Here is a 17606-nt window from a genome sequence, read left to right as displayed (position 1 = left end):
CCAGCCACCTATGCCATCCAAAAACTGATCAACAAAAACTGGCATATAGTGAACACAGGCCAATTTAAATGGGCAAAACCAAGGTTCGCCAACAGAAGGACAAAAAACCTAAAGGACACTCTTGTACATACTCGTCCTCGGCAAAATACTCTGATGCCTGTAACTAACAGCGTTACTATGACCCCACTGTCAGGACATTTCCCTTGCGGTACTTGTGTCGCTTGTAAAACAACGACAGCCACAAAAACTTTACAACTAATGGACAATTTCGTCTGGACACAAAAGCAGTTCACTAACTGTAACTCGTCCCACGTTATTTACATGATTCAGTGCCCTTGTCAGAAGAAATACATTGGGATGACCTGCCGCAAAATTAAACTCAGGATAGGTGAGCATAAAAGCAACATCAGGCTAAAAAAGAACACTACAAAACTGTGCTCCCATTTTTTGGAAATGAATCATTCCCATGAAGATATGAAATGGACAGTCATCGAGATGTTGACAAACAAATCTGGCAACGTGGAAAAAATACTATACGAAAAGGAGCAAAGATGGGTGGACCGTCTACGTACATTTGAGTACGGTCTGAATGATAACATTTCATGGCATCACTTTGCAAAATGAACCGACAGAATGCGAAAACATGTCCATCGAATATTATCTCACTCATAATTACCCAGAATGAGAAAATACGTTCATAATTACACATTGTGCATACAAATCATCTTTTTTATTAGCGCTTTTATGGGTAATACATGCAGTCAAACTTTCTCCGCATTCTAAATAAGATCACCCTTACACTGACGTCTTTGCTAAAAACATCTTACTGCCCCTTTAACTCAGTGAGATTCAACCCTTTGAAAAGGAAACAGTAACCCGACTTCCGCACACAGGGGGCAGAGTCAGCACAAGGCTAGAGTGTAGCCTCCACGCGGGTAATGGCGGCGCGTAAACTCCGAGCAATGTTACTGGTAAGACGCAGAATTGCCGCTTTTCCATACTTACAGACATTTCTTCTCTAATCCAGCTCTGCGCTTTCAAGTAGCGGTCCCCCGTTGAAAGTTGTGTACTCTTACACAGCAGGTAAGAGCTGAATGTGTGTGTTTACAATCGCTTATGTTTAAGGCTAACCTTACTTATGCACAAATGCTCCTTCCAAGTCACTCTAGTCGCTTTTTTGTAGTTTGCAACTACGGCGTGGCCACGATTGTTGAGCAATTTTACAAGCCCGAGCACCTTTAAAGTAAAAAAAATGTTTGTTCCACCTCTTGCAAAAATGTTTTTACCATACTTTGTTGGGCAGTTTGCGGAAACGCATCCCAGAGTACAAATGTTTCTTCACCACATGCATTAGTGATGGCCTTACCATACTTATAGGAGTAGCCGCACAACAGGCAGTTACTTACATGGACCAACCTGCCGGTAATATATAGCGCAAATAAATAGTGACTGCACAGTGTGATATGAGATCATTCGACCATACAGATTGCAAATTTTAACTATATATCATTGTATGTATACTACAGTATATGTCCTTAGCATATGCACATCCTACCATACCTTGGCAAATTTAGAGATTTTCCGCTCTGAATACACACAATGTGAACATATGAAACATGAATACATATGGCAATTACCTTCTAGCGCCCTACCATATAATATCAGAGTGAATCTGTAGCTCCCCATCACCATCCTTTCAGTCAGTCCGGTGTATTTCTAATAGATTACCTGTGATTTCGAACCCACCCTCGCCCCTCCCCGCAGAAAACTTAAAATTTAATTTTTGCAATAACTAGCCAATATGCTTAATTCTACATTTCTTCTAGATTGTGAAGAGCATACTTTCCATAAATTCATTATGAGAAATGGATTACCGCACAAGTAGTGTGAGTAGAATTTTATGTGTAAACTCTGTGTCTATTTTCTGTTTGTAAGTCCTGACGAAAGCTCCATAGACCTTCTGGCCCAGGGAGCTGAAACATGTCGACAACTTTTTTCTTGCAATACTACATGGCCCAGTAACTTGGCCTTTACATAGTATACCAACCATTTTAACCAATGGAAACTTGCCCTGAAATAAAACTATGAGGTATTTTTCCCATTTTTTAAAGAACTCTTTATTGCCTTTTTTCTCCCTTCTTTGTGGGGAAATCATTTTTCTGTCTCTGGATACTGCACTCGAGACTGGAGGTGCCTCTGGATGAGGCTGGCAGTTCACACAAATAGGAATACCCTATGATAACTGCCGGAATTTCAATGTGGGGCGGATGAAACATATATACCGCAACTCCATCTAACATTGATTTCTTTGAGGGTTTCCTTATTTACACTGAACCAAAGGTCGAGCAGTGTTACAAGTGTCCAATTTTGTTGATTAAAAGTATACATTATCTTGGGGAAAGAAACGGACACACAAATTCCTTATCCCTCCCTGTTGATTAACTGCAACATTGTTACCCCTCACCCAACCATCCATAGCTCTGCAAAAGAAAGACACATATTCTACCCAAGTGGTTCCCTCCAGTTTCTTACAATTCCTGAACCTCTGTCTATAGAGCTCTGGCGTCAAACCATACCTTTTCATCAGTGTGGCTTTCATGTGGTGATAAGACATCCTATGCTCACTGGGCAGGTCTAACAAAGTATCTCTCCCCTCAGTCAGAAAGCGGCCCCACAACCCCGCATCACAATCCTTCTTAGGGACCCGGTGGGTCAACATTGCTATCTCGTAGGCCGCAAACCACTTCCCAATATCTGCACCTTTGTGAAAATCTTTGATGACATCCTTGGGAATATGTACCCTGCCTTCTGAAGGCACGGATGGTGCGCTGCAACCAGAGGAAATGATTACTAGGCCCTTTAAATTTCCTACAGAGATACTTGAGCTGTTTCACAGTGTAGGTTTCCAACCTCTCTTCCTCAAAATCAAGATCCATAGATGCAACAGATGCTGGTTTACTCATGGTAGTAAAAATTGGGAGTTTTCAGGAAAAATTAACAGTCCAAGGAAAAAAGATTCTAAAAAAAAAGTATGTGGTCGCGTTTGGTCTGCACTCACTAGTAGTGTACACCAATCACTATATATGAGACACAAATGCAAGGTCCAAATCCCACCGCTGCCACCAATGTTAGATCTGGGGGTCTCTAGTTGGCAATGGTATTAACCTTTGTCCAAATAGGGACCCTTACTTCTAAGTCAGGATAAGGGGATTACACTCCTTAATAACCCCTGCTCACCCCCTTGGTAGCTTGGCACAAGCAGACAGGCTTCTCTCAGAGGCAGTGTGTTAAGCTTTTGAGAACATACAGAGTATTACAGTGATAACACTACAGATGGACACAACACAGGTTTTATAAAAATAAGTATTCTCTATATAGACTCAATCACAAGACCACAAACGACAAAAATCCACAATACTACACTTAAGATTACTTAAAAGATAATTAAAGTCTCTTAATTCAAGTTGTTGGTAAATGCGACAAAGTTCTCAACAAAGTACCTGGATGCGTAACGCAAAGTGAACAAAAGGGGAGATGCGTTGGTTCTGTGACCCGGGGTAATGGTTGTGTCCTTCCTCAATGCTTTCTCAGAGTAGGGGACTCGTCATGAGCCTTACCGCTGCGGAGGTGATGCGTAGATTCTCGGACTGCGGGCCCGTTGCCTTGCGCAAGATGGCCCCTTGATGCGATGCGATGATCCAGTTGCGATGCAAGACGATGGCGCCCTTGATGCTGCGATGCGATGACGATGCGTTGACGCCCTGGCAGCCTTGCGACGACTCTGTACTTCGGAGCCGCAAGGGGCCTGCGACGCGCTTCTCCGATGGTGCGATGGCGACTCTCTCGATGGCGTCATGCTTCTCCAGTGATGCGACAGCAGGCAGCTTTGATGAACACACGCTCCCAGGGAGATGCGACGAAGGCTTGCTTCTCCAGCGTTGTGATGATTTCAGCTACGGCGGCGGCACGCTTCTTCTCGATGCGTCGCACTTACAGCTCCCAGCAGCACGCAAGTGACTGGAATCAGAATTCCCAGCAAGGAAATTCAGGAAGGAGCTGGAGGTGAAGTCTTTTGTCCCTGAGACTTCTGCAGGAGGCAAGCACAGTTAAAGCCCTTGGAGAATATTCTGTAGATGAAAGTCCTTACAAAGTTCCTCCTTCTTTCCCTTGGCAATGAAGCAACCACTGCAAGCCAACCCAGCAAACAGCACACTGGCAGAGGGGCTGTCCAAACTCCTACAGCTTCCTTGGTTCTTTTCCTTGGCAGAAAGGTTTCTTGTTCCAGAAGTGATCTAATTTCTTGGGATCAGGGTCCCAATATTTATACCCCCAAATCCTTTGTTCTCTGAAGGCAGAGGGGCCTCTGCCTAGTCCAAACCAGTTCCTGAGCACTTTGTTTACATGACTATCTTCTTCCTTTCACTGTGCAGGGCAGAGACATCAGCCGCCCCATAGGTGGTGGAGCCAGCACAGGGGAGGGAAGATACAGCTCTGGAGCACTCTGTTGACATGATTCTTCCTCTCCTTTCACGGTGCAGGGCAGAGACATCAGACAAGCCACAGGGAGTGGAGCCAGCATTGTAGAGGGAAGGCCCAGCCCTATTCAGGTCCCAGGTGCAACTTCTCCCTCCCATCTAGATGCAGATCTCTCTATTCACCACTGGGCTGCCCCACCCTGTCTCCTGGAATTCCCCAGCCCTGTCACTCACAAACCCAGACAAGGATTACACAACCCACCAGAGGCAGTCTCAAATGGTTAGGCAAGCAAATACCTGCTTTCTAAAAGTGGAATTTGCAAACACAGAATATTAAAATAAACTTCACTAAAAGATGTATTTTATTATTCGGAGTTCAGGCATACTAAATTCAAATTTCTACCATGTTCCCGGAGTCAGTTAGGATTATAAGAATGTAATAATCCAACTGCTTATTCTGGCCTATGAGAACAGGTCCCCTTCAATAGTGAAAAACTAAAATGACTGTAATTCACTATTAGAACATGCTACACAAATCAAAGCATGTCCTAGCATGTCCTACCTTATTCTTACAATGCACCCTGCCCTTGGCCTACCATAGGTGTGTCTAACATGAAGCAAAGGGAAGGTTTAGGGACTGGCAAGTGGGTGCACTTGGCCAAGTCTACATGGCAGTGCTAGACTGCACATAGGCCTTGCAATGGCAGGCCTGAGACACACTTTACAAGCTGCCTCTGCGGGTGGCAAAACCAGTGCTGCAAGCCCACCACCAGCATTTGATTTACAAAGCCCGGGGCACACATGGTGCACTGTACTAGGGGCTGACAGATAAATCAAATAACCAAATCATGGAATTCAATTAGTATAATAATTTAACATAGGTAGCACCTGCACTGTGGCACTGATTAGCAGTGGCACATTGTGCATTAATCCAGCAAAAACATATCAACACAGAGGGAGACTCACACCAATGATGTCAGGTCTAACACAGACGTTTTACCTTTCCACACATAACTCAAAGACTTTCGTTGTGAGATATTTTCCAAGGCATTCTTCATTGCATTATGGACTTAGATGGATTTGGATGCTATTCGTTCTTTGCTAAATTTGCACTGTCCATTCTATGCTACAGTCGGTGGCATATAGACTGAACTTTATACCGAACATTTCTGGAATATTTTTGCTAATGGACTAACCCTTAATGGACTTTAATTGAATTCTTGCCATCCTCTTATAAATGTAGCTGTTAGTATATGAGCTATCCTTCTGCCTGTTTGGTAGTCAGACTTTTTAAATTCTGTGTCTATTCTTGATTTGAAATGCCTGCTTAAATGCTTGAAATTGTTATTAAAGCGGTTATATTTCTATCTGAACTGCAGAAGCAATTGCCGATAATGATGAACTTTGCATCTCTAATGCAATGATCTATATTTTAAAATCTGATTGAGCCTAATATTTGAGTCTTGTTCATTTGTATTGATGTTTTAAATGTATTGTAGAGGTGTTGCTTCTCTTATTATGTGTAGTGAGTGCAGAGTTATTAGTTTGTATGATTCTAACACATCTTGATTCTTTTTAGGAGGTTGGAATTTTCAGTTGATATTCTTTATATCTATAGTATGATCTCAAAAATGGTGTATCTAAATTTGATTTCAAACTTGTGGGTTGGATGTCAATAATGATCCTTACTAGACAGCCAACAGTAAGTTTAGTCATCCTAATTTCTACCTCTCTTATTGGTGGAGAAAGATTCATTGGAGGATCATTACCTCTGCAGTAAATTAATTTAAATTGATCATCTAATCGTCAAGGGCCAGGTATGGTTGGAGGATTAAATATGAGTGTAGATTAAGTAGACAGGGCAATTTTTTTTATAAGTGTGCTTCCACTCGATCAAATCTTTTAACATTACGTATTGCTTGTGTGTTGCTTCATAATTTAATGTTGCAGCATTTCCCACCTGTTATTTTGTGATTACTGAATAATGCTCCTTTCTTGATGTGCAGGTAAATCACAGGGGTTTTTGAAACACAGTGCCCGTTTCTTTGATATTGCAACATGCCATCTCAAGAAGAAATATGAACACTTCCTGTCATCGGTTACTCAGGCGCCTCTTTTCCAGCCTATTATTTTTCTACCTTGTCATAGAGAGGTCATGTTAATTACTGGAAAGTTTCACACATGGTGACGAGCAATGACGCCTGTGTCAGAGACACCACTGAAATATTGTCGAGTTGATTATATTGACTTAAATATTGTTGGCTTGTAGGTAATTACTTCATAGAGGGCTGTTTAATGAGATTCTATCTCATTGCTTGAATGTGTAACCTCTGTGCTAAGGGTCTGCCTAAGCACCTTTATTTACTAACACCTCTTGTGAGTCATGGTTCTCTTCACAGTCAACAGTGGTAATTAAGTGCCTATTCCAAATGCAAAACAAATCTGCTCATATCTATCTATCTATCTATCTATCCATCTATCCATCTATCTATCTATCTATCTATCTATCTATCTATCTATCTATCTATCTATCTATCTATCTATCTATCTATCTATCTATCTATCTATCTATCTATCTATCTATCTATCTATCTATCTATCTATCTATCTATCTATCTATCTATCTATCTATCTATCTATCTATCTATCTATCCATCTATCTATCTATCTATCTACATATGTATCTATCTAGCTATCTATGATTTTTGTAAAAAAAAAACAAAGATGAAAGCAAAGTTATGGTTAGCATGGGTAATAACAGCTCAAGGTACTCATAAAAAAACCTCGGAAATGTACCCACAAATAAAGTTAAAGTCCAGGAATGGTTACCCACTGAAATTTGAAAGTCATGGTTAGGAGAAAAATCTGTGACATGCACAACAGCCATGAAATCAATAACATACGCAGCAATGGCAATGTTTATGACCTCACCCTTAATGAAACAGATGCAATTCCAAATGCTGTAAAAACATCATCAGAGAAGATATAAAATATCTCTCTCTCTCTCTCTCTCTCTCTCTCTCTCTCTCAAATCTCTCTCTCTCTCTCTCTCTCTCTCTCTCTCTCTCTATATATATATATATATATATATATATATATGTGTATTTGTACTTAAAAAAAACAGGGTTCAGGGATGTAATAGTTAGTTGGACATTTCCCTCGTACAAAACCAGAGAAATTTGGGCGTTATAGTTAGTAGAGCTAACTATAAGTCATTCCCCGCAATGCACTGCTGATGATGTCACATATTACATCACTCATAACATGGTTAGTAACATCACTGATGACATCTCAAATGACATCACTGATGACATCATCCAGTGAATGTGAGTTTCTGTAAAGTTTAAATATGTTTTTTATATATATATATATCTATGCTAAGGTGTTTTGAAGAATGAATGGGTGTATATGTATCTGAATGGATGATTTAGTAGGTGTGTGACTTATTGTATAAGTGACTGATTAAGTGTATCTTAGTGAATGCATGGGTTATTGAGAAAACTATGTAAATGTCTGTATCAGTCTGTCAGTTGGTGTATAAGCGGCTGCATGGGTTGCGAGTAGCTACATGACTGTCTTTTTGGGTTATTGATTGGTTGTCTGAGTATCTGTATGGGTGCCTGAGTACCTTCTTGAGTGGGCGGGGGATGGGTGACTGTGAATAGATGTATGAGAGGGTGATTTACTGGGTGTATTTGATCAAGAGTGCATCTGTGAAGGGCTGAATTGGCGGGTGAGTATGTGTATAGGTGAGTAAATTGATATCTCAGTGATATATATATGAGTAACTACATATGTGAATGGCAGTATATGTGAGTGTTGCAGTATATAAATGGCTATACATGAGAGCGAGTGATTGGAAGAGTGGCTGTAAAGATGAATGTGAGCTTGTATCAGTGATTGTACAAGAGAGTAAGTGTGTTAGTATTTGTATGAATACGTGAGGTGGTCTGTGTATAACTGTATAGGTGAGTAAATGGGTGTAATTGATTATTTGCATGATTGAGTAGGAGTGTGAGTAAGTCTCTGGATGAGTGGCAGTGTGTGAGTGTATGTATAGGTGTATGAGTGCATATGATAGTGCTGTATTGATGAGTGACTGCATGTATGAGTTACTGTATGGGTGAATGAGTGGATGTGTTTGTCTAGACCTATGAATCACTGAGTGGGTCTGTACTAACTGCTATTGGTCTGTCTATGCTTTCAATATTGGTAGTCGGTTTTTTAGAGTGGGTGTATAAAAGGTTTTATTAAGCTGTGAGGTGGTGCATCAGATGATCACATTGATGAAGTAATCAGTAATGTCATCAGTGATGTCATCAGTGATGTCATTTGAGGTGCCATCAATGATGTTATCAGTGATATCACTGACCATGTCATGAGTGATGTAATATGTGACGTCATCAGAAGTGCATTGCCTGGGGGTGAGTTATAGTTAGCTCTACTAACTATAACGGCCAAATTTCTCTGGTTTTGTACGAGTGAAATGCCCAACTAACTATAACATCCCTGAAACCTGTGTTTTTTTCAGTGAATTTCTAAGGTTTTTTAAATGCTAATTACTAACTATAATGTCCCTCAAATCTATGTTTTTTTCAGTGAATTTCATAGGTTTTAAAAATTTTAATTTCTAACTACAACGTCCCTGAAACCTATGGTTTTTTTCAGTGAATTCCAATGGTTTTTTAAATGAGAATTTCTAATTGTAAGCTGACATCACAAGTACTCCAGACCTGCTATGGCAAGCAGTGGGTCATTCTCAGGGCCAGATCAGCCACTAGACAAATAGACACAATGTGTTCCCACTGATGAGAATGCCACACACAGAGGGTCTCCGCACTCAAGCACCACAGGTAGCCAAACTTCGCCTCAGGTCGTGGCCTGTCAGAACGCCATACGCGTTTCGAGCTGATACGCTCTTGTTCACTGGCATGCGGATGAAAAGGAAGGCGGATGTCATAGAACTCAATTTATCCAAATATACAAGTCCCACCCCAGGTTGGGGTACAGTGGCATTCTGGTTATTGCAGTTCTTGAATATGCCAAATAAACATCTGGTTCACTCCCCAAGTGGGTTCCGCTGCCTCCCTTCAACAAAATAAACACCGTCGGGTGAAAAGTTCACCATCCTGTGGTCGAAGTTGAGCAAATACGTCCCTGTAGTGCAGGCTCCCTCCATTTACATGAGAGCTCACATCAAGAGCACTCCGGACCCACTATGGCAAGCTGTGGGGCATTCTCCCGGCGGGACCAGCAGCTATACAAATAGACGCAATGGGTTCCCCCTGATGAGAACGCCATACACAGAGGGTCTCTTCACTGAAACACCATAGGTATCCAAACTTTGCCTCAGGTCAAGAACTGCAATACCCAGAATGCCACTGTACGCCGACTGAGGCGTGAGTTGTATATTTGAATAAATTGAGTTCTTTGACATCCGCATTCCTTTATATCAGCCAGCCAGTGAACAAGCACGTATCAGCTCGAAATACGTAAGGCATCCTGAAAGGCCACGACCTGAAGCGAAGTTTGGCTACCTGTGGTGTTTGAGTGCGGAGACCCTCCGTGTGGCGTTCTCATCAGGGGGAACCCATTGCGTCTATTTGTATAGCGGACGGTCCGGCCGCAAGAATGCCCCACCGCTTGCCATAGTGGTTCTGGAGAGCTTGTGATGTGAGCTCTCCTGTGAAAGGAGGGGGCCTGCACTACAGGGACGTATTTGCACAACTTCGACCACAGGATTGTGAGCCTTTCACCAGACTGGGTTTATTTTGTTGAAGGGAGGCAGTGGAACACACTTGGGGAGTGAACCAGAAGTTTAGTTGGCATATTCAAGAACTGCAGTAACCAGAATGCTACTGTACAACCACTGGGGTGGAACTTGTATATTTGAATAAATTGAGCTATTTGATCTCCGCTTTACTTTTCATCAGCCAGCCAGTGAACAAGTGCGTATCAGCCTGCAACGCGTATTGAGTTCCTCACAGGCCACAATCTGAGGCGAAGTTTGGCTACCTGTGGTGTTTGAGTGAAGAGAGAGACCCTCTGTGTGTGGCATTCTCTTTGAGTGGAATTCATCACGTCTATTTGTATAGCGACTGGTCCGGCCACAAGAATGCCGCACTGCTTGCCATAGCGGGTCCTTGTGATGTGAGCTCTCATGTGAATAGAGAGGGCCTGCATTACAGGGACGTATTTGCTCAACTTTTACCACAGGATAGTGAGCCTTTCACCCAACGGGATTTATTTTGTTGTAGGGAGGCAGCGGAACCTACTTGGGAAGTGAACCAGAAGTTTAGTTGGCATATTAAAGAAGTGCAATAACCAGAATGCCACTGTATGCCCACTGGAGGGGTACTTTGATATCCACTTTCCTTTTCATCAGCCATCCAGTAAACAAGAGCTTATCAGCTCGAAACGCCTATGGCGTTCTGATAGGCCACGACCTGAGGCAAAGTTTGGCTACCTGTGGTGTTTGAGTGCGAAGACCCTCTGTGTGCGGCGTTCTCATCAGGGGGAACCCATCATGTCTCTTTGTATAGCTGCTGGTCCGGCCGCAAGAATACCCCATCGCTTGCCATAGCGGGTCCCGAGTGCTCGTGATGTGAGCTCTCTTGTGAATGGAGGGGGCCTGCACTACAGGGACGTATGTGCTCAACTTCGACCACAGGATGTTGAGCCTATCACCCAACGTGGTTTATTTTATTGAAGGGAGGAATCGGAACCGACTTGGGGAATGAACCAGAAGTTAAATAGGCATATTCAAGAACTGCAATAACCAGAATGACACTGTACGCCAACTGGGGTGGGACTTGTATATTTTGTATAAATTGAGTTCTTTGATATCCGCTTTCCTTTTCATCAACCAGGCTTTCCAAATTAGTTAAGTTTTCACATCTCTTATTTGTAATGTTTTCCATTTTGTCCAGTTCTTCTACCACCAATTCATGGAATTGGTCAATTCGGTTTCCTGGGCTTAAGGACAGAATTTTTACATGGATTTTAAGCCGATCCAGTGTGTTTTCCAATTTCTATTTCTAAATCCTCCAGGATTTGTGTCTCAGTCATGTCTTCATCCTGCAGATTAAGCGCTAAATCGTAGACAGTTTTCAAATTTGTTATATCTTCCATTGTTAGGGTATCTTCTCCTTGTGGACTTTTAAGTTGGTCATGTTCTTTTGTGCGGTCTTGTTTTGTGAAGAAATTTTTTTGTTTTTATTTTCTAGTGTATTTATATAAATCAATTCTCGTTTCCACATGGTCGCGATGTTGCTCCGGGCAAACTGTGGGGCCTTTATTGAGGACACTTGTTTCCTCTTTGGTGATAATATGTTCAGAGAGATTTATTATTACATTTTCTTTTTGTTTTTTCATGCCAGTTATTTTCTTGCCATCCTGTTGCACGGAGGATATCCCCTTGCCTTTTCCTTTCCCTCTTCGTGTTTTTCTCCTTTGGTTTGTGCCATTGTTTGGCTGTTCTCTCTTCCTCTCCCATGACCCCGTCCTCTTTCTCTCTGAGTTTTTTGATCCATGTAGATCAGCTTCATTTCTTCTAAAAAAGGCGTTCGACCGCCAACTCTTGGTGTCTGTTCTTCCTTGCTAAGGTCTGCTTCAGATTCACTGATTGCTGTTTTCCAGGTCCTATGAGTACAATTTTCCCTGCATGTAGTTGTTTTTTTAGACCTTCAAAGCGTTTCGCAAATGTTAAAATGGATCCAGTCGCAGAGTCTTGTTCATCGTGCTTGAATTTTCTTTGTTTACGCAATTCGATTTCTTCCTCATATTTGTCCAGGTTTCTTTCCATTTCCTTTTGTACCTTGTTATTGTCTTCCTCATATTTTAAGGCTAAGATTTGTTCCTTCAATATTCTAATTTCTTTATGTAGCTTGTCTACATCTTCTTTTGCATATTTGATAATAATGAGAACCATGTTTCCATAGCACTGCATGCTATTATCGCCCACTCCTCGATAATTTCTGGCCGCGTATCTGGATGGTTAGGCAGCGTGAATATCCTAAGGACTCTGGGAATATGTTTGCATTCGATATGTTTTTCTAAAGTTATTATTTCCCAGCTTTTTGATATCTCCTTTATGAGCATTTTTTCCAGTTGGAAAAATAATCTTTTGATAATGTTATGTGGATGATCTTGTGCTCCATTGTCTTTTTTCTGGGCATGTTCCCCAGGGCCACTTTTAAATAAAGTTTCTGATTTCAGTGTTCTTTTTGCTGCTCGTGCTTCCATAGTCGATTAATATACAATGTGTGACTCTTTAATCTTTTTCCCTCCTCACTGAATGGTGAATATTTTCTAGTGGCGTACGCTTGCTCTTAACAACTTCTGAGTTTTGTGTATATATTTTTTTTTATGGAGAAATCCTCGCTACTGCGTTTTGCACAGGAGCGCTTTGTGTCTGTAAAACTGACTGCCCTCAGCCCCCTCCTTACCTGGCGAGTCCGCCGATTAAGCGGTGTCCTCCGGCTCCGCTTTTCCGGTGCTCCCACCCCAAGTTAAGAGTGTACGCTGTACGGGCACCCTTTCAGTTGTTCAGTTTCGTTGTGTCCAGAAGTTATGTTACTGTCAAGGCTTTTTAATAAAGCGCAAATTCCACCACCATTGTCACCCCCCACCATCGTTTCGACCAAGAGATGGTCTTTGTCACGCTTACGTGAGTTGTTTCGTAATGTCACCCATTTATAGTGTTCTTAGTGTATCCAGTACTGATGCATTCTGGTCTTTACAGTTTTCACGAGTCACTTCCATTAATTGTACACAATGTGCTTGGCTTTCTGTGTTCTGGCACTTATTGGATTTGGTTCATTCTGTGAGTCTTGTTTTTGAACTATAAGTCCTTTATGTTGGACGTTTGGTTGAAGTTATTATACTATTATGATTTACATATTTCATTTGCATGCCGGGATTTAGTACTTCTTCAAGCAGCATGATAGTTTATTTGTTGTTTTATTGGCTCAGTGCCTGTAAATATTGCAAAACACTCACTGTTGTTCATTTTGACAATTATTGGGTTTAGTACCCATTCTTTGATAAGTGTCATTTCTTGCAATTTCAGATGTTTCCTTACAGTCGCACATGTAATTCCTCAACTCCGTTTAACCCAAACAGTCTAGGTCTTGAACTTAATGATGAGGCACGATCCCAGTCATCTTAATTTCAGAGTGCGAATGCCGCCTCTTTCATGTTGTGGAACAGTGGCAATTCCAAAATATTGGATGTTCTCCCAATTTGTTTTGTGTTGTGTGTGGAGATGTTTAGATATCGCATAGTTCATATCTTTATCGTGGATAGCCCTGAAGTGTTCTAATATTCGCTTTCCAAGGGGACAAATGGTACTTCCTTTATAGCGTAATCCACACGCACATTCAATCATACAGATGACATATGATGTCTCACATGTGATCTTCTCAGTTATAGTGAATGGTTTTCCTTTTTAAATCCTTGATACTTGTTGTTGTTTACACGCTTTGCATTTATTGCAGTGCGCAAATCCTTTTTGTTTTCCTGCCAACTATGTGGTCGGTTTTTGTGATACAAAATGGTTGTTCACAAGTTTATCTTTTAAGGATCGAACTTTGCAATATGTAATGTTTGGTCTAGGGCCAATTGATTTTCCTATTTCGGGATCTTTCTCTAGAACATTACAATATTTTTGGAGGATTTTCTTAATTTTGAAACTTTCTTTGCTATATGTCAATATTAGTCTAGTTTTATCTTCAGTTTCTTTTTTGGTTTTGTTTATTAGAGTTTCTTCTCGTGGGATCAATTTTCCCCCGTCAGACCTTCTTTTACATCTCTGTGTTTGCATCCTCGCACCATGAATCGTTTTTTACTTTCTTCCAGACATTTTTCAGCTATATCATCTGCCGAGCAATTTCTTCTCATTCTTATGAATTCCCCATAGGGGATCCTCTTTATTAAGTTGGCCGGATGAAAGCTTTTGCCAAGGAGTATGCTAATGGTAGCTGTAGGTTTGCGGTATATTTTAGTTTGTAATTGATTATTCTCTATATACACTTGGACATCCAGGTATTAAATTGATTTTGAACTGATGGTTTAGGTGAACTTGAAACCAGCATCCTTGGTATTTAAGATGTCAAAATATTCTTTAAGTTCGTTGGGACTGCCATTCCAGATCAAGAAAAGATCGTCAATATATCTCAGCCATAGTTGTATCTTGGCTGTATGTTCTTCATTCTCATCTTTCCATGCCACATATTTTTCCCACCATCCCATGGTGAGGTTGGCATAGCTGGGTGAAAAAGATATTACCATGGCAGTACCCCATTGTTGGTTGTAGATTTTCTGATTGAAAAAAAGAAGTTGTTTTTTAGACATAGTTCCACCATTTCCAATAGCATGTTTGTATGTTTTGTTTCCTAGATGCTTCATTGACGCTAAAAATAACCTACCGCCTCAAGTCCAATTTCAATTCCGAAGTGTATAAGGATACCAAATCGATGGTTACCAGCTGGAACACCTTTTGCCATTCCATATTAGATAATGTTCTTAGGAAGTCCCCAGTGTCTTTGATGGAAGAACTTAAGTTTGTCACAATCGGAGTAAGATATTTATCCTCCCGAATTGAGATATTCTCATATAAAGATTATTATTATTATTATTATGTAGTTTTGTTCATCACCCATTTGTTTCATTGCTTCCTCTATGAAGTCCGTTTATTAAAAAGCCTTGACAGTAAGCACAACTTCTGGAGTGCGGTGGCCTTCTTTTGCATATATATATACACATATACATATATATATATATATATATATATATATTCACAGAAAAAACCATAGGTTATAGTGGATATATAGTTAGGAATTTGCATTTACAAAACCTTGAAAATTCAATGAAAAAACCATAGGTTATAGGCCATATATAGTTAGGAATTAGCATTTACAAAACCTTATTTTACTCGCATAAAACCATTGAAATTCCATATATAGTTAGAAGCGCTAACTATATATCGCGCACCCGCAATCCACTGCTGATGATGTCACATATTACATCATTCATGACATGGTCAGTGACATCACTGATGACATCACTGATGACATCTCAAATGACATCACTGATGACATCACTGATCACAACATCCAGTGATTGTATGTGTCTGTAAAGTTTAAATATGTTTCACATATTGAAGAATGAGTGGATGTATAAGTGTCTGGATGAAGAATTTAGTAGGTGCATGACTGACTGTATGAGTGAGTGATTAAATGTGTCTCACTGAGTACATGGGTTAGTGACTAAACTGTCTTAATTCGTGCATCAGTATGTTTGTTGTTGTGTAAGCTGCTGCATGTGTTGATCAGTAGCTATAAGAGTGGCCATATGGGTTATTGATTGGTTGCCCAAGTATTTGAATGGGAGGCTGAGTGTGTGTGTGGGTGGCTGGGAGGTGCGTGACTCTGTGCATAGATGTGTAAGCAGTTGATTCACTAGGAGTATGAGTTCAAGAGTGCATGTGGAAACAGCTATATAGGCGGTTGACTGTGCATGGGTGTGTTGGTGAGTGAATGGATTTCTCATTGCTACATGTGCAAGTAAGTACGTATGTAAAACACAATACATGTGAGAGTTGAGATATATAAATAACTGAACATAAGAGCCAGTGAATGTGTGAGTGGCTGTATCGATCACTGTGAGCTTGTATCAGGGATTATATAAGAGAGTAAATATGTGTTATTATATGTTTGAATAAGTAAGATGTGTATAACTGTATAGTTGAGGAAATGGAGGTGTGATTGATTCTTTGCATGACTGACTAGGTGTGTGAGTAACTCCATGGATGAGTGACAGTCTGTGAGTGTCTGTTTATACTGAGTGTATGTAAGGTTATATTAGAGTCTGAAGAGGTTCATTGTATTATCACATGAGTGATGTGATCAGTGATGACAAATGAGATGTCATCAGTGATGTCATTTGAGTTGTCATCAGTGATGTCATCAGTGATGTCATTTGAGATGTCATCATTGATGTCATTTGAGTTGTCATCAGTGATGTCATTTGAGATGTCATCAGTGATGTCATCAGTGATGTCACTGACCATGTCATGAATGATGTAATATGTGACATCATCAGCAGTGGATTGCGGGTGCGCGATATATAGTTAGCGCTTCTAACTATATATGGAATTTCAATGGTTTTATGCGAGTAAAATAAGGTTTTGTAAATGCTAATTCCTAACTATATATGGCCTATAACCTATGGTTTTTTCATTGAATTTTCAAGGTTTTGTAAATGCAAATTCCTAACTATATATCCACTATAACCTATGGTTTTTTCTGTGAATTTCATTGGTTTTTTAATAGCAAATATGAAAAGCTTTAAAATGTCAAGTACGTGATAGATAAAAACATTTTCGTATTTATGCACGCTGATGTGCTTTGAACGCTGCACCCCCCCCCCCTCCCCTCTTTTGCCTTAGTAGTACTCTCTCTTTGCAGATACTGAAGGGTAGTTAACGCAGGCCTTTACCCCCGTTGTAATCCGTCGTGCCTCCTTGTCTCTCCATTTGATTGATTGTTGTCCAAGCATTTACTGTTTTAGAATTGGTTCTCTTTGGATCATTCTCTATTTACAAACAAGCACAAAGTCGCAATACTCTGTTTAGTCTTTGCAGATAGTGAAAAATCGTGTAAAAAAATAAAAGTAATCGAGCAAAATCAGTAGGCCACTAATTGGATCTCTTTTTGACCTCGCTAAAATAGAAATATTAGGAACAACCCTTCTTGAGAAATACGAAAATAGTGAGATGAACTGAGCTCCACACCATGAGGGCTGCAAGACAGCTCGGCTCCATCACCCATCCCGCACAAAATAACGACAAACCCTATGCAAATATTAAAAATATAGACAACACACCAGCAAAGAAACAGGGTAAAACATTTTATTAAAAAACTATTTACATAACATTGGTTTATAAGATGATGTCAGTAGTGGACCGATGTGTGAATAGATCGAAAACAGCACAAGGCTCCAAGATCCGGATAGCAAGCTCCTGGATGTTGGGTGCCATAGTTTAGAGTTCTGAATTTCAGCCTTTTTCAATGCCTGTGCTTTGTTGAATCAAAATGGCGGCTTGACACAAAGCTGACTCAAGCGTTGTTA

Source organism: Lissotriton vulgaris, chromosome 6 (assembly GCF_964263255.1).
Source record: "Lissotriton vulgaris chromosome 6, aLisVul1.2, whole genome shotgun sequence".
NCBI lineage: Eukaryota > Metazoa > Chordata > Amphibia > Caudata > Salamandridae > Lissotriton > Lissotriton vulgaris.
Note: the sequence above shows the minus strand (reverse complement) of the source record.